General features: G+C 43.9%; 1 non-coding gene across 1 annotated transcript; it reads left to right on the top strand.

Moving 5' to 3' along the window:
- Positions 1–10215: 10215 nt before the first annotated feature.
- Positions 10216–10490, top strand: LOC121439894. The gene has a single exon (XR_005973302.1).
- The last annotated feature ends 7888 nt before the right edge of the window (positions 10491–18378 follow it).

The raw sequence follows: 18378 nt of genomic DNA on the forward strand, positions 1-18378 counted from the left end.
AGTTCCCATCTTCAAGTGTGGGACTCGCTGCTACTCTGGCAAGAGGAGATTAGCAATTTGGCTTTGAGACAACTATACAGCAAAGCAGAGCTTTGGCAATGAAAGCCCTGATTTGTAGCTTTTTTTTTTTTTAAAGAGAAAATAAAGTCTTGATCATCCTGAGTTCTACAGTAGTTTGGCCACTAGATGGAGCCATTCACTGCAATATTCTCCATTGCTGCCTCTTTCCTCTTTTCTGCCTGGGGCTCTGAAGTTCTAAGGCCTGCCTACAGTACTCTTCAGTCTCCCTGGAGATCAGCGATGCAAGTGAAAGGGTCTGGAAGTCTACCTGTTCCATCTAGAGTTTCCAAAATTTGATTGAACTCGGGAGCACAACCAGCTGCATTCTGTGAAATCAAATATATGGGACTCAGTGGAAAGCAGGCCTCACACACGAGTAAGAACAGGACCTGAGTTCTAATACTGTATAATAGTAACAGTAAGGCAGCTTGTTCTCCATTCCTATTTTTCTCCAGCTTTTTGATGCTTTCATTTTCACACTTACCTTGTTAGTGGTCATTGCTGTGAAATAAAGCTTGTGAGAAGCTTCCAGGTGGGCTCATGGTTAAGAGTGGGTTGGATTCCCAGCACCCACAGTGAGTGGCTCACAACTACCTATGACCCCAGCTCCAGCGTACGGTATGCCACCTCTGTTCTGGCCCTGGGGGCACTGCACACACTAACATGTAAACACAAATACATTTAAATCTTAAATAAAATTTTAAAAGACATCTTTAAAACGTGAAAAACCTACAGAATGCAATCCCCTCCAATAGATTTTATAAGAACAAATTTGGAATTAACACTCCCTAAATCACATAACAATTGTTACATTCATGAATCTCTTGTGTGACATCTTTCTAAAAAAAAAACAAAACAGGTTTCCCTTTGAAAGAGTTGAAAGGAAAGAAAATTTATGAGTCTTGTTTTTGGTTCTCTGCTTATTTGTTTTCTTGAGACAAAGCCTCACTATGTAGCCTGTAGCGGCCCAGAACTACGTAGATTAAGCTAACCTTAAATTCACTGAGACCTGCCTACGTTTTCCTTGTAAGTGCCAGGATGGAAGTTGCACACTACCTTGCCCAGGACAAGCCTTGTTTAATCATATTAAATGCTGTTTCAGTCTTGATCCTTAAGACACAATGACCTACGATCTGTCTTGGAAGATTAGATGGTTGCAACAGTCAGACGTGTGCACAGTCGTTAAGAAGTCTTGTTTGGGTTTCTGGCCCACGGCGCCAGCCTGGGACGGGGAGCTCGGGGGTTTCTTGGCCCCCTGTCCTGCTTGGGCTCTCTGCTGCCTCTTTCTTCCTGGCCCACCCAGCTTCCGTCCAGACCCCTCCCCACTTCACCCCCACTGCCCTCTTTTGGCGCATAGCATCGCCCAGCGCAGCCTATCTGGGCGCTGGGTCCGAGTACCCAGGGCTCCCGGGCGGGCAGCAGTTCCTTTGTTTCTGTGGCCTGCCTGCACCAAGCGGGGTAGGCGCTTTGTCTGCGGGCTGCCCAACCAGCACGGAGGCCTGATCTTTCGGCGCCAGGAGACCCAGCATTGGGGTGAGTTTCTGGCCCACGGCGCCAGCCTGGGACGGGGAGCTCGGGGGTTTCTTGGCCCCCTGTCCTGCTTGGGCTCTCTGCTGCCTCTTTCTTCCTGGCCCACCCAGCTTCCGTCCAGACCCCTCCCCACTTCGCCCCCACTGCCCTCTTTTGGCGCGTAGCATCGCCCAGCGCAGCCTATCTGGGCGCTGGGTCCGAGTAGCCGGGGCTCCCGGGCGGGCAGCAGTTCCTTTGTTTCTGTGGCCTGCCTGCACCAAGCGGGGTAGGCGCTTTGTCTGCGGGCTGCCCAACCAGCACGGAGGCCTGATCTTTCGGCGCCAGGAGACCCAGCATTGGGGTGAGTTTCTGGCCCACGGCGCCAGCCTGGGACGGGGAGCTCGGGGGTTTCTTGGCCCCCTGTCCTGCTTGGGCTCTCTGCTGCCTCTTTCTTCCTGGCCCACCCAGCTTCCGTCCAGACCCCTCCCCACTTCGCCCCCACTGCCCTCTTTTGGCGCGTAGCATCGCCCAGCGCAGCCTATCTGGGCGCTGGGTCCGAGTAGCCGGGGCTCCCGGGGGCAGCAGTTCCTTTGTTTCTGTGGCCTGCCTGCACCAAGCGGGGTAGGCGCTTTGTCTGCGGGCTGCCCAACCAGCATGGAGGCCTGATCTTTCGGCGCCAGGAGATCCAGCATTGGGGTGAGTTTCTGGCCCACGGCGCCAGCCTGGGACGGGGAGCTCGGGGGTTTCTTGGCCCCCTGTCCTGCTTGGGCTCTCTGCTGCCTCTTTCTTCCTGGCCCACCCAGCTTCCGTCCAGACCCCTCCCCACTTCGCCCCCACTGCCCTCTTTTGGCGAGTAGCATCGCCCAGCGCAGCCTATCTGGGCGCTGGGTCCGAGTAGCCGGGGCTCCCGGGCGGGCAGCAGTTCCTTTGTTTCTGTGGCCTGCCTGCGCCAAGCGGGGTAGGCGCTTTGTCTGCGGGCTGCCCAACCAGCACGGAGGCCTGATCTTTCGGCGCCAGGAGACCCAGCATTGGGGTGAGTTTCTGGCCCACGGCGCCAGCCTGGGACGGGGAGCTCGGGGGTTTCTTGGCCCCCTGTCCTGCTTGGGCTCTCTGCAGGGCCTCTACTCCCCGGGTGCTGCCTCTTTCTTCCTGGCCCACCCAGCTTCTGTCCAGAGCCCTCCCCACTTCGCCCCCACTGCCCTCTTTTGGCGCGTGGCATCGCCCAGCCCAGCCTACCTGGGCGCTGAGTCCGAGTAGCCGGCGCTCCCGGGCGGGCAGCAGTTCCTTTGTTTCTGTGGCCTGCCTGCACCAAGCGGGGTAGGCGCTTTGTCTGCAAGCTGCCCAACCAGCACGGAGGCCTGATCTTTCGGCGCCAGGAGACCCAGCATTGGGCGCCAGGAGACCCAGCATTGGGGAGACCCAGCATTGGGAGAGCCAACATTGGGGAGAGACAGCGTTTGGTAGGCAAGGAGACCTAATCCGGTAAAAGAAGATCCATAGGGAGCATTTGGAAGAAGAGATGGGCCGACGTCAAGGCAAGAATTCGCCCAACAAGCTGAAAAGCAACATGAAGCTACCAGAAACAAGCGACCTCACAACGGGAGGACAAGAACCCCTTAATCAAGAGGAAGGAGAAAAGATTGACTTCATGAAAGTGATTGACACCCTTAAACAGCATGTAAAAAACGCCCTCATAGAAATGGATGAGAAATATAACAGAAAGTTTGAAGAATTGAATAAATCAGTGAATGATACCCTAGAAAACCAAGGAAAAACAATCAAACAGATAATGGAAACAGTTCAAGACCTGAAAACTGAAATGGAGGCAAAGAAGAAAACACAAACAGAGGGCCGTCTGGACATGGAAAATCTAGGTAAACGAATAGAGACTACAGAAACAAGCATAACCAGCAGAATACAAGAGATAGAAGAAAGACTCTCGGATTCTGAAGATACCATAGAGAAAATAAACACACTGATCAAAGAAAACAGCAAGTCCAACAAACTCTCATCACAAAACATTCAGGAAATATGGGACACAATAAAAAGACCAAACCTAAGAATAATAGGAGTAGAAGAAGGAGAAGAAGGGCAGCTCAATGGTCCAGAAAATCTATTTAATAAAATTATAGAAGAAAACTTTCCCAACCTAAGGAAAGATTTTCCTATGAAGGTGCAAGAAGCATACAGAACACCGAATAGGCTGGATCAAAAAAAAACATCCCCTCGCCATATAATTATCAAAACACAAAGCATACAAAATAAGGAAAGAATATTAAGAGCTGCAAAGGAAAAAGGCCAAATTACTTATAAAGGTAAACCTATCAGACTTACACCTGACTTCTCCATGGAAACCATGAAAGCCAGAAGGTCCTGGTTAGATGTACTGCAGAAACTGAGAGACCATGGGTGCAAGCCCAGATTACTATACCCAGCCAAGCTTTCATTCACTATAAATGGAGAAAATAAAATTTTCCAGGATAAAAACAAATTCAAACAATACGCAGCCACAAATCCAGCCTTACAGAAAGTAATTGAAGGAAAATCACTAACCAAGGAGTCCAACAATGACCACAATACCTCAGACATCTAGAGACCCTTCACCAACACAAAACAAAGAAGGGAAACTCACAAACTCTACGACTAAAAAAAAAATGACCGGAGTTAACAACCACTGGTCATTAATATCACTTAATGTCAATGGACTCAACTCACCTATAAAAAGGCACAGGCTAAGAGATTGGATAAGAAAACAGGATCCAACATTCTGCTGTTTACAAGAAACACACCTCAACCACAAAGACAGGCACCTACTCAGAGTAAAGGGCTGGGAAAAGGCCTATCAAGCAAATGGTCCTAAGAAACAGGCAGGTGTGGCCATACTACTCTCTAACAAAGTTGACTTTAAACTTAAATCAATCAGAAGAGATGGAGAGGGGCATTTTATACTCATAACAGGAACAGTTCATCAGGATGAAGTCTCAATCCTGAACATCTATGCCCCTAATATAAAAGCACCCACGTACATAAAAGAAACATTGCTAAAATTCAAGGCAGCCATCAAACCGCACACACTAATAGTAGGAGACTTCAACACTCCTCTCTCACCAATGGACAGGTCAATCAGACAGGAACCTAACAGAGAAATAAGAGAATTAGTGGAGGTAATGAATCAAATGGACTTAACAGACATCTATAGAACATTCCATCCAAATAGGAAAGAATATACCTTCTTCTCTGCAGCTCATGGAACCTTCTCGAAAATCGACCACATAGTCGGTAACAAAGCAAACATCCACAGTTACAAAAAAATATTAGTAACCACCTGTGTCTTATCAGATCACCATGGATTAAAGTTAGAATTCAACAATAATACTACCCCCAGAAAGCATACAAAGTCATGGAAACTGAACAGTCAACTATTGAACCATAGCTGGATTAAGGAAGAAATAAAGAAAGAAATTAAAGTCTTCCTGGAATTCAATGAAAATAAACAAACAACATACTCAAACTTATGGGACACTATGAAAGCAGTCCTAAGAGGAAAGTTCATAGCACTAAGTGCCCACTTAAAGAAAACAGAGAAAGCTCACATTGGAGACTTAACAGCCCACCTGAAAGCTCTAGAAAAAAAAGAAGCAGACTCACCTAGGAGGAGTAGAAGACTGGAAATAATCAAAATGAGGGCTGAAATCAACAAAATAGAAACACAGAAAACAATACAAAAAATCAATGAAACAAAAAGCTGGTTCCTGGAGAAAATCAACAAGATAGACAAACCACTATCCAAGCTAATCAAACGGCAGAGAGAGAACTTGCAAATTAATAAGATCAGAAATGAAAAGGGGGACATAACCACAGACACAGAGGAAATTCAGAGAATCATTAGATCTTACTACAAAAGCCTATATGCCACAAAATTGGAAAATGTAAAGGAAATGGATACTTTTTTAGATAAATATCATATACCAAAGTTAAATCAGGACCTGGTGAACAATCTAAATAGACCTGTTAGTCGCGAAGAATTAGAAGAGGTTATCAAAAACCTCCCTACCAAAAAAAGCCCAGGACCAGATGGTTTCAATGCGGAATTCTACCAGATCTTCCAAGAAGATCTAATACCTATACTCCTTAATGTATTCCACAAGATAGAAACAGAAGGGTCATTACCAAACTCCTTTTATGAAGCCACAATTACTCTGATACCAAAACCACTCAAAGACTCAACCAGGAAAGAGAACTACAGGCCAATCTCACTCATGAATATCGACGCAAAAATCCTCAACAAAATACTGGCAAATCGAATCCAAGAACACATCCGAAAAATTATCCATTATGATCAAGTAGGCTTCATTCCTGAGATGCAGGGCTGGTTCAACATACGAAAATCTATCAATGTAATCCAGCATATAAATAAACTGAAAGAAAAAAACCATATGATCATTTCATTAGATGCTGAAAAAGCATTTGACAAAATTCAACATCCATTTATGTTAAAAGTCTTGGAGAGATTAGGGATACAAGGGTCATACCTAAATATAATAAAAGCTATATACAGCAAGCCGACAGCTTACATCAAATTAAATGGAGAGAAACTCAAAGCCATCCCACTTAACTCAGGAACACGGCAAGGCTGTCCACTCTCGCCATACCTCTTCAATATAGTGCTTGAAGTTCTAGCAATAGCAATAAGACAACATAATGGAATCAAGGGGATTCGAATTGGAAAGGAAGAAGTTAAACTTTCGTTATTTGCAGATGATATGATAGTGTACATAAGCGACCCCAAAAACTCCACCAAAGAACTCCTACAGCTGATAAACAGCTTTAGTAATGTGGCAGGATACAAGATCAACTCCAAAAAATCAGTCGCCCTCTTATACACAAAGGATATGGAAGCAGAGAGGGAAATCAGAGAAGCTTCACCATTCACAATAGCCAAAAACAGCATAAAATATCTTGGGGTACATCTAACCAAGGAAGTGAAAGATCTATTTGACAAGAACTTTAAGGCATTGAAGAAAGAAATTGAAGAGGATACCAAAAAATGGATGGACCTCCCTTGCTCTTGGATTGGGAGGATCAACATAGTAAAAATGGCAATTCTACCAAAGGCTATTTATAGATTCAATGCAATCCCCATCAAGATCCCATCAAAATTCTTCACAGATCTGGAGAGGACAATAATCAACTTTATATGGAAAAACAAAAAACCCAGGATAGCCAAAACAATCCTATACAATAAAGGATCTTCTGGAGGCATTACCATCCCTGACTTCAAACTCTATTACAGAGCTACAGTAATGAAAACAGTGTGGTACTGGCATAAAAACAGAGAAGTCGACCAATGGAATCGTATAGAAGACCCGAATTTTATCCCACAAACCTATGAACACCTGATTTTCGATAAAGGAGCTAAAAGTATAAAATGGAAGAAAGAAAGCATCTTCAACAAATGGTGCTGGCACAACTGGATGTCATCTTGTAGAAGAATGAAAATAGACCCTTATCTATCACCGTGCACAAAACTCAAGTCCAAATGGATTAAAGACCTCAATATCAGCCCGAACACACTGAACCTGATAGAAGAGAAAGTGGGAAGTACCCTACAGGAGCTGGGCACAGGAGATCGCTTCCTATGTATAACCCCAGAAGCACAGACATTAAGGGCAACATTGAATAAATGGGACCTACTTAAACTGAGAAGCTTCTGTAAAGCAAAGGACATAGTCAATAAGACACAAAGGCAACCTACTGATTGGGAGAAGATCTTCACCAACCCCACAACAGACAAAGGTCTGATCTCCAAAATATATAGAGAACTCAAGAAACTAGACTTTAAAATGCTAATTAACCCAATTAAAAAATGGGGCACTGAACTGAACAGAGAATTCTCAGCAGAGGAAGTTCAAATGGCCAAAAGACACTTAAAGTCGTGCTCAACTTCCTTAGCAATCAGGGAAATGCAAATCAAAACAACTTTGAGATATCATCTTACACCTGTCAGAATGGCTAAAGTCAAAAACACCAAGGATAACCTTTGCTGGAGAGGCTGTGGAGGAACGGGTACCCTCATCCATTGCTGGTGGGAATGCCATCTTGTGCAACCACTGTGGAAGTCAGTGTTTCGGTTTCTCAGGAAATTCGGGATCAACTTACCCCTGGACCCAGCAATACCACTCCTGGGAATATACCCAAGAGATGCTCTATCATATGACAAAAGCATTTGTTCAACTATGTTCATAGCAGTATTATTTGTAATAGCCAGAACCTGGAAACAACCTAGATGCCCTTCAATGGAAGAATGGATGAAGAAAGTATGGAATATATACACGCTAGAGTACTACGCTGCGGTAAAAAACAATGACTTCTCGAATTTTGCAGGCAAATGGATGGAAATAGAAAACACTATCCTGAGTGAGGTGTCCCAGACCCAAAAAGATGAACATGGGATGTACTCGCTCATAATTGGTTTCTAGCCATAAATTAGGGCCACGGAGTCTACAATAGGTGAACCTAAAGAAGCTAAGTAAGAAGGTGAACCCAAGGAAAAACATATAGTTTTCCTCTTGGCTAAGGGAAGTAGACCAAATTGCCGGGGAGAAAATTAGGATCTTGGGGGTGGGGTGGGATGGGGGTAAGGGGAGATGGGGAGAGAAAAGGTAGAAGGGAAGGAGGGGGGACTTGGGGAATCAGGAGAATTGGGATAAAGGAAAGGTGGATAGGGGAGCACGGAACCACAATTCTTAGTTAAGGGAACCACTTTAGGGTGAGCAAGAGATTTGACCCTAGAGGGGCTCCCAAGTGCCCAACATGAGGTTCCCAGTTAGTTCCTTGGGTAGCTGAGGACTGGGAACCTGAAATGACCCTATCCGAGAGCAATACTGACGAATATCTTGCATATCATCATAGAACCTTCATCTGGTGATGGATGGAGACAGAGACAGAGACCCACACTGGAGCACTGGACTGAGCTCCCAAGGTCCCAATGAGGAGCAGAAGGAGGGAGAACATGAGCAAAGAAGTCGGGACCACGAGCCGTGCACCCACCCACTGAGACAGTGGAGCTGATCTACTGGGAGCTCACCAAGGCCAGCTGGACTGTGACTGAAAAAGCATGGGATAAAGCCAGACTCTCTGAACATGGCGAACAATGAGGGCTGATGAGACGCCAAGGACAATGGCACGGGGTTTTGATCCTACTTAATGTGCTGGCTTTGTGGAAGCCTAGCCAGTTTGGATGTTCACCTTCCTAGATATGGACGGAGGGGGGAGGACCTAGGACTTGCCACAGGGCAGGGAACCTGGACTGCTCTGTGGACTGGAGAGGGAGGGGGAGAGGAGTGGGGGGAGGGGTAGAAGGGTGGGAGGAGGGGGAGAAGGGTGGGAGGAGGGGGAGGGAGATGGGAGGCTGGGAGGAGGTGGAAACTTGTTTTTTGTTTATGTTTTTTTCTTTTCTTAATAAAAAAATTATAAAAAAAAAAAAAAAAAAAAAAAAAAAGAAGTCTTGTTTGGAGCCAGAGTGATGACCCAGAAGTTAAGAATGCTTACGGCTCTTCAAGAGGATCTGATTTGGTCCCTAGGACCCAGATGACAGTTCACAACAGCCTATAACTCCAGCCTCAGGACATATAACACATTCTACTGGCTGCTATGGGCACTGCATTGCCATGGTACCCAGACATAGATGCAGGCAACACATGTACACATCAAAAGTAAGTTAAAATATAAAATTTAAAAGAGTGTGCTAGGTATCAAGATAGCATGTGTGTCTCTTTTTTAATATTTATTTATTATGTATATAATATTCTGTCTGCATGTATGACTGTAGGCCAGAAGAGGGCACCAGACATCATTACAGATGGTTGTGAGCCACCACGTGGTTGCCGGAAATTGAACTCAGGACCTTTGGAAGAGCAGGCAATGCTCTTAACCACTGAGCCATCTCTCCAGGCCCAGCATGTGTGTCTCTTAGGCTATCAAAGTGGGCATGGCAAAGATAGGTGTCCACTAATCTGTATATATGCACACTAACCTGTATTTTAAAACTAATCTGAGTATATATGCACATTAATGCACACATGTAAATATTTCTGACCATTTCTATTAGAGTTATTTGGTGCACTATATATATATATATATATATATATATATATATATATATTAATATGTGTATATACACATATCAATGCACATATATAACTATATCTGACCATTTTTTTCTTTCTTTCTTTTGGTTTTTCAAGACAGGGTTTTGCTGTTGCTTTCGATCCTGTCCTGGAACTAGCTCTTGTAGACAAGGCTGACCTTGAACTCACAGAGATCTGCCTGCCTGTGCCTCCTGAGTGCTGAGATTAAAGGCATGTGTGTGCCACCACCGCCCAACATATCTGACCATTTCTATTAGAGTTCTTTGGCACACGAATTACTGTAGTACCCTCTCCTTGCTTATCTGAAACCTCTTCCTCCAGCATTGAAAACCAGCTGACACTTATCATCAAGTTACTTATTTGTTCAATCCCAACACAGCTTATTCACCAGTTTCAAGATCACCAACGTGTACCCTACCCTAATAAGAAACAACTTGGTCACACAAAAAGTCAGTACCTGTTTCTCTATTTATATTCCGTTTTAAATATTAGGTTTTATCTGTAGTGTTGGATTCACATTGGGTTGGTGGTAGCCTACAGCACACCAGATTTGTGGGAAAATCATGCTCTAGAGGAAGTTGAGGCACGCCTGCTTGAGAACCAGTGGTTCCATGTGCGGTTTTCCTCTGATGGGTCCTGAGTACTGTTGCCATGGAGATAACAGCTGTGCTGTGTCATTATCGATCCACCAATAGTCAGAGAAGCTTTGCAGTCAGGATATTGTTTAGCAGACAGAGTGGTTTCTGATGGACACTATTGACTGCTACAAAACCGTGAGAGGCTAACATTGCAGGAAGTGAACTGTTTGCACCTGAGAGCAAATGTAAAATCAGAAAGTCCACACAAGCGAGCAATGGAGCCTACGAAATCCTCACTCGGTGGGAAACGTCCCAGGAAACTAGGAAGACAGATGGGGACACTGCCCAACTTGCTCCTTTTCTAATGATGAACCCCAAATTAAAATCTTTTTATTTTGCCGAATAAATAAATATTCAATTCAATTCAGCTTACTTGTTCCTCTAATGCAACCCTTTGCGATTTGATCATCTACAAAGTCAGAATTTTCAATCAGCAGTACTTAGTAAATTAGATTCACAGATCTAACCACTATCCTTCAACAGTTTGAAAGCACTGAGTTTTGTTCATTCAGCCAATAGCAAGTGCTTGCTCTATGTCAAGACCTTGAACACATCTACCTGGGGAAAGACACTGCCTGAAATATATATTTGCATGATGAAAGGGCTCTTCTGGAATTTTATTTTCTGTGCCATGGCTCAAGTGTCCATGGGGGTGGGAGGGTGCTAAGAGTCTGGTTAAATAGGAATCCTGTTCTGTCATTAAGTGTTCAGCCCTCCTGGTGAAAAGATAGGGAGGCAAAGCCACTCGAATGGGTACGCTAATCAAAAGTTCAGGATGCAGCATCTCCCACTGTTATACATACTCTAGATCTTGGGAAGAACAAGTATGGAAGAGCCATAGGTTGATGGCAATGATTTTGCTATATTCATCTGCCAGGGCTGCTACAACCAAATATCAGGTGACTCACTCCTCCTCTGGCAAGAGAATACTCTTTGTTGTCCCTAAACAGACCTCTTCCTGTATGTCTGAGCCCAGTCTCCTCTTTTGGTAAGGACGCTATTCAACTTGGACAAGGTAGGGCTCACTCCAGAACATCATTTTAATTTAGTATCCTCTTTAAAGACCATTTCCAGTCCATAACACTACCCCAAGTAATCATTACATTTCAAAAAAAAATAATGAACAGGATGTTGCTCTGTTGGTCAGGCTGATCCTGAACTCTGCAGCTAAAATGAACCTTCTCTCTTAGTCCCCCAGATTGCTGGGCCACCACACTTGGCTTTAAAAAAAATCTTAGCGTGTTGAAACTGTAATAACAATGGTAAGCTGGAAACTTGTAAGTGAAATGAAAGAGCCTTTTTGGCTCAGGGTGTACGGCTGCATATGTAATACATCTAAATCAGACTAAGTTGAAGCAGGTTGACAGCATAGGATGTCAGGGTTTATGAGGAGCGGATAAGCATGAGGTTAGACACATACAGGTACTGAAAAAGAATACCTCAAACCCCAGCTCATTCCCCCAGGTGCGCTTTATAAAACCTTTGGTGTTTATTTATGCACTGCAAAAAATATGCCCAGTTAAAGTAGACGAGTGCACTGGTTCCCGCACATAATCAGTCCTAACTTTAGAATAGCGTCATCGTTCCAAGAAGACACACTGTACCCATTAGCAGCCACTTTTCCCTTCTCTCACCCTACTCATAAACGGCTTGTCTCCATGGAGACTTGCTTACCCTGGCCATTTTATGGAAGGGGAATGAAACAACATGTAGCCCTCTGTGCTAGCTCCTTCCGTGAGCACAGCTTGATACTTAATTCTCCCTGATTGCTAAATAGTGATTCACAGCACATTTCGTTCATCCACTAATCAGTTGGTAAGCAGTTGCTTCCAGTCTTTGGCTGTTATGAGTAATACTGTTCAGATCATTTCATGCAAAAGTGTTTCGTGTGGACATTTTCTTACATTTCTCCTGAGTATGACCTAGGAGTAGAGTTCCTGGGTAATATTTTCATTTTTTTTTCGAGGACCTATCAAGATGTTCATCACAACTCTAACTCTTTGCATTTCTACCAACTGTATAAATAATGACCTGAAATACCATTCAGAGATGGTCTTACTATTTTAGAATTTTTTAAGATTATTTATGTGTTGTGTGTATATGATGTTTTGAAATAATTTATTTCTTTTTATTTTGTGTGCATTGATATTTGTTCTGCATGGATGTCTGTGTGAAGGTGTCAGATCCCCTGGAAATGGAGTTATAGACAGTTGTGAGCTGCCATGTGGGTGCTGGGAATTGGACCCAAGATATCTGCTAGAGCAGCCAGTGCTTGTAACTGCTGAACCATGTCTCCTGCCCCATGATATTGAATCTTATAGGCATAATTTAAGCAACCTTCTCACCTTCAATATTCACCTATCTGTATCACTGTAACAGTGGAAGATAGAAACAATGAACCAGGATTTATTTATTTATCTTTTTGTTGTTGTTGTTGCTTTTGTTTTGGTTTTTGGTTTTGTTCGAGACAGAGTTTCTCTGTGTAGCTCTGGCTGTCCTGGAACTCACTCTGTAGACCAGGCTGGCCTCAAACTCACAGAGACCTGCCTGCCTCTGCCTCCCAAGTGCTGGGATTAAAGGCATGCGCCACCACTGCCCGGCTTGTACCAGGATTTCTAACAGTTGACTTGAGGTAGATCTTTAAAATATGAATATAAAGCAGAAACCCTTAGGGAAAAATAGTGATGCAGGGTTAGATGAAGCTCCTGCATGTGAGTTGAAACCCCTGGTTTGAAGTCCTGGTTCTTGTAATTGGTGACATTTAGAATCCTTTTTGTTTTGTTTGTTGTTTATTTTTAGAGGCAGGGTTTTTCTGTATATCTCTGGCTGTCCTGGAACTCACTCTGTAAACCAGGAGGCTGGCTTTGAACTCAGAGATCTGCCTGTGTCTGTCTCCTGAGTGTTGGGATTAAAAGCATGTGCCACCACATCGAGCTAACATTTAGACTCTTTTAGTGCATGTTATTCATTACCTGGATAGAAAGACCAATGGCAGAATGTAAAGTTGCTGCAACAAAATGTCTTCTGTGCTCATCATCCCTGGTTAGAGAAACAGGAATCCTGGAGTACATGTTGGTACGTTGCTTCCATTAGGATCACCACCAAACAGAACAGGAGCCAAACAGCAGCAATGAACTGGCCCTGTCTTCTGATGCTCAAAGAGACTGCAAATTAAGTTTCTAGTGAACCATGAAATTAACCTTAGATATTTAGTCAAGTGTGTAAGCTAGAACTGAACACTTTTCCTAAATGTGTTAAGCATCAGTAAGACTCGACAATTAAAATGATGGCCAAGTGTGTCATAATCGTAGCTCCTCAGGAGGCTGAAGGAGAGATCACAAATCTGAGGCCAGTTTGCACAACATGGCAAGATGCTGTCTCGGGGGAGGGGATGCTTGGTCAAAGAAGATTAAAGTAGAACCTAATCTTGTTTAAGTCAGAATCCTTAATCAGAATAGTTTTCCTCAAGGTAAATTTTGGATGCAACCAAACAAAGGGCATGCTTACTTGGTCCTGAAGATGCTCTGTGTATGGCAAGATCTGAAAAGGTAAATGCTGCTGGAGGTGGGGGAGTGGAGGTGGGGGAGTGGGGGGAGTGGGTGCAGGCAGACTGCAGGAGAAAGAGCAGCAGCTGGGCCAGACGCTGGCAGCAGTGAGCATGGAACGTTGTAGAAAGCCTTCAAAACCACTGGGAGTCAAATTGAAAGGAATAAAGGAAAGTACTGTCTCACACGATTATTGATTTTCTGGATGAACTTCACCCATAGAAAGTATCTGAAAGCCAATCATCTGGCCTTAGAAGTAGGAGTCACGCCACAAATGTCCAGTCCAAAGATTATCTACAGTAGTGCATAGGGAAACAAGAAAAGTTAGAAAAACTGAAGGGATGTCAACAATCCCTCTGTGACTCCATTGGCTTCAATTTTTGCCTTGTTGTGGGCATTAACTAAATCAAAAGAATGGGCCATTGGAAGCTGGGGTCAGTCAGATGACCTTTCAAGCTTCTCCATTGGGGAAATAATTTGTTTCAAGCTTATAAATATAAACAACCACATAAAAGTATTTTATTGTCGTGCGTTATTGCCAAGAACAGGACATTTTGTTTTTCTTTTTTCAAGATCCTCTTGGTCTAACAAGCACTTCTCAACTGCTTCTCTCTCTACACCAGCCTTTTAGAATCCTGGGTTGGGGTGGTGTGGGAGGTCCTTCTGTATATGTGTTGTTTTTATTGGTTAATGAATAAAGATGCTGCTTTGCTCTGTGATAGGGCAGAATAAAGCTAGGCAGAAAAACTAAACTGAATGCTAGGAGAAAGAAGACAGAGTCAGGGAGAAGCCATGTAGCCGACAGAGGAGAAAGACGTGAGTCACCAGCCAGAACCTTGCTGGTAGGCTACAAGCTTCATAGTAAAATATAAAATAATAGAAATGGGTTAATTTAAGATATATGAGGGAGCTAGCAATACATTTAAGTGATTGGCCAAGCAGTGATTTAATGAATAGTTTCTGAGTGATTATTTCAGGTTGGAGTGGCCAGGAATGCGCAAACAGCCTCCAACAACATTGGAGGAGGTGGGCTTGTTAGCTTCCTGAGACACAGTGAGTCCCAATCTCTGTGGGAAGGGAGGTGGGGATTGGTCTCAACAATTTTCTAGGGAATTGTTTCACACATTCAAACTGAAGAATCTGCAAGCTAGGAACAGGCAGGCTGGCCTCTGCATTTTCTATTGGAGTTCAAGCTCTCACAGCACAGGCAACCAGTAGATGTCCGAGGGAGAAGAGCAGTGTTCAGAATGCAGAGTCCCGGGCCTAACAATAGAGCTCTGGCCTCAGAACCACAGGGAACAGGGTCTGTAATGTGTATCCTTAGCCTCTTCAAGCAAATTTGGTCAGCACCCAAATTCACGAATCCCTGGATTGAAGCAGCTGGAAATGACGAGGACATATTCTTCTGAGGAAGCATGACATCTTTGGGAACAACCCGCTCTGAAGGAATCAATTTCCAACTCATTCTTCCAAGGTCTCAGATTTTCTAAAGGTTCTGCTCAAGAAAACAAGTAACAATCAGAATTTCTCTCTCCTTCCCTTTTGTGATTTTTTTTTGTGATCTTCCCTGACAAAAGAAAATCATAGCTCTCAGCCATCCCCACAACTCGCTGTCTCTCTCTGTCTGCCTGTCTGTGTCTGTCTGCCTGTCTGTCTCTGTCTGTCTGTCTCTCTGTCTGTTTCTCTCTGTCTCTGTCTGTCTGTCTGTCTGTCTCTCTGTCTCTCTCTGTCTCTGTGTCTGTCTGTGTGTCTCTCTCTGTCTATCTCTCTCTGTCTCTCTCTGTCTGTCTCTGTCTCTCTCTGTCTATCTCTCTGTCTCTCTCTGTCTGTCTCTGTCTCTCTCTGTCTATCTCTCTGTCTCTCTCTGTCTATCTCTCTGTCTGTCTCTGTCTCTCTCTGTCTGTCTCTCTCTGTCTATCTCTCTCTGTCTGTCTCTGTCTCTCTGTGTCTGTCTCTCTCTGTCTATCTCTCTCTGTCTGTCTCTGTCTGTCTCTATCTCTCTCTGTCTCTGTCTCTCTCTCTGTCTCTCTCTGTTTCTCTCCATTTCTGTCTCTCTCTGTCTCTGTGTGTGTGTGTGTGTGTGTGTGTGTGTGTGTGTGTTTGCCAGGCAGGTTTCTTTATTTATTGTTTTCAAACCTAATGATTTCTTTTTTTCTCTACTGTTTATGGGCCATTGCCTAATTCCAGTTCACTTCCACTAGAGGGCAGCCAGGGAAAGAAGAAGAGATTCAAACCAAATGCTTGTGTTCTTCGCTGTCAGTCTCAGAAAGGGGGAAAAGGAAGCAGAAGAAACTGATGTTACATGGAGGACAAAATGAAATTGAGATTTCTGATTTCTGTTAGTTTGTATTTGTATTAATCTATGAGCCTGTATTAACCAGAGAAAATATGAGGGACGTGTTTTACATACTTTTCTTTTTAATTAATATATAAAAAGTGTGTGTGTGAATAATGTTTTCAACCAATAAATCCATAAGTCCAGTGTTTGTTAAGGCTTGACATCCATGTGGATTCTCATTCTCTTTATTAGAATTTACAACTGCGAATTCCTAACATAAACTTCATGATTCCCCCGTGTGATCAGCTCAGAAATTTCTGGCACTCCGGACAACTTTCTAATCAACTTTGTTTCCATTACTCTCTAGAAAAATACCTTGCATTTCCAGGAAAGCAGTTTTACATAAAAAGCCAACAAACATAATCTTGGTGCTTGTAAGATTGATATTGAAAATAATTTTACCCAGTTATCTAATAAGGACTTAGAGCTAGCCAGATGGTGGTACACACCTTTACTCACAGCACCTGGGAGACAGAGGCAGGCAGATCTCTGGAGGCCAGTGTGGTTTATAGAGCAAGTTCCAGGACTGTCATGCTACACAAAGAAACCCTGTCTTAAAAACACAATCAAGCAAGCAAGCAAACAAACAAACAGAAACAAAAAGCAAAAATAATAAAAGAGAGAGAGAAAGAAAAGAAAAAAAACCTTGTGCTGGAGTCCAAAGATGGTATGGCACCAAAAGTAACTAGCTGATTCCACTGCATGGTGATGTAGGCATACGGGGAACGTATTGTTGGTCCAGAAATTACAAGGTGCACAAAGTAAGTGATGGGGTAAATTACAAGGGCATGAATCAGCTCGAAGGGGGTCATAGGCTAAAACATGGAACACACAGAACTAAAACCAAACGAAGTACAGCAATACACTGGGAAGTATTAAAATAGAAAATAGGAAGTGATGGAGGAAGGTCATTGGTTAAGTAATAAAGAAACTGCTTGGCCTCATAGGTTAAAACATAGGTGGGAGGAGTAAACAGAACAGAATGCTGGGAGAAAGAAGCTGAGTCAGGGAGTCACCATGGCTCTCCCACTCCAGGCAGATGCAGGTTAAGATCATTCCTGGTAAGCCAGCTCATGGGCTACACAGATTATAAGAAATGGGCTAGTCCAGGTGCGAGAGTTAGCCAAGAAAAGGCTGATATAATGGGCCAAGCGGTGTTTAAAAGACTACAGTTTCTGTGTAATTATTTTGGGTAAAGCTAGCCGTGCAGGCGGCCGGGTGCTGGGGACGCAGCCTCGCTGCTCCTAATTCAACAGAATGGCGCCCAGACGTGATGGACTAAATCCACTTAAAAACCTGAGACGGCTTAAAAATAAGGGAGAGAGAGTTTAACACAGATTTTTGCTGTTTGTTGGTGGCGTGCTGTAGAGAGATTTCCTGATTCGGCATCAGCAGCAGAAAAAAACACTGCATCATTTTAAAGCGTGGCTTCTTTGGGCTGTGCTGCCAGCATGAACTCTGGCTTTAATGCATTTCAATGGATTTTATGGGACTGGATGTTTGTGTTCCCGCTTGTGATCAGAAGGAGAGTGCTCTGAGACCGCGCTGATGGCTCAGCACTCCCTGCCTGCACCTGGGAAGAAGGCAGAATCAGGCTTAGGCAGGTGGAAGAGCATGGCAGAAGAGACGTGTTTTCAGACTGCGCAGTGCTCTGCGTGTCAGATTTGGCTGTAACTTGGATAAAAAGAGTTTCTGTGCTGCACGCTCAGTCTCAAAATTAAACTGCTGAGTGTGGCTCCAATGTGAACTTGCTGTGTGCCTGGAACTGTGCTCAGCTCAGGGGCACCAAGTGGATCTGAGGCAGGAGCTGCTCAGCTCTTCCAAGCTGAACTGTGCTGGTCTCAGGCAGGAACTACCATAATTACCATAAAAACAGCGCAGTTAAGGTTTAGACTTGGCAATAAACAGGCAGTACCGTATTACCCCTACATGGTGCAACTTAAGTTTTTAAAAACTGCTTAACATTTTAAGAAATGCTCCTGGATAGTAAAAAAAATTACAGATTCACAATAAAACAGATTCAGACAGACCACTAAATGGATCACAGTGTTGGATGAGTGTACGTAGGCTTGAGAGAGAGAAAAAAAATAGAGAGAGCATAAAGTTAATGCCTTAAAAAAAAGGTAAAGTCTTTAAAG

This window comes from Microtus oregoni, unplaced genomic scaffold (assembly GCF_018167655.1).
Source record: "Microtus oregoni isolate MIOR12 unplaced genomic scaffold, Mior012 000063F_ref0000156, whole genome shotgun sequence".
Lineage (NCBI taxonomy): Eukaryota > Metazoa > Chordata > Mammalia > Rodentia > Cricetidae > Microtus > Microtus oregoni.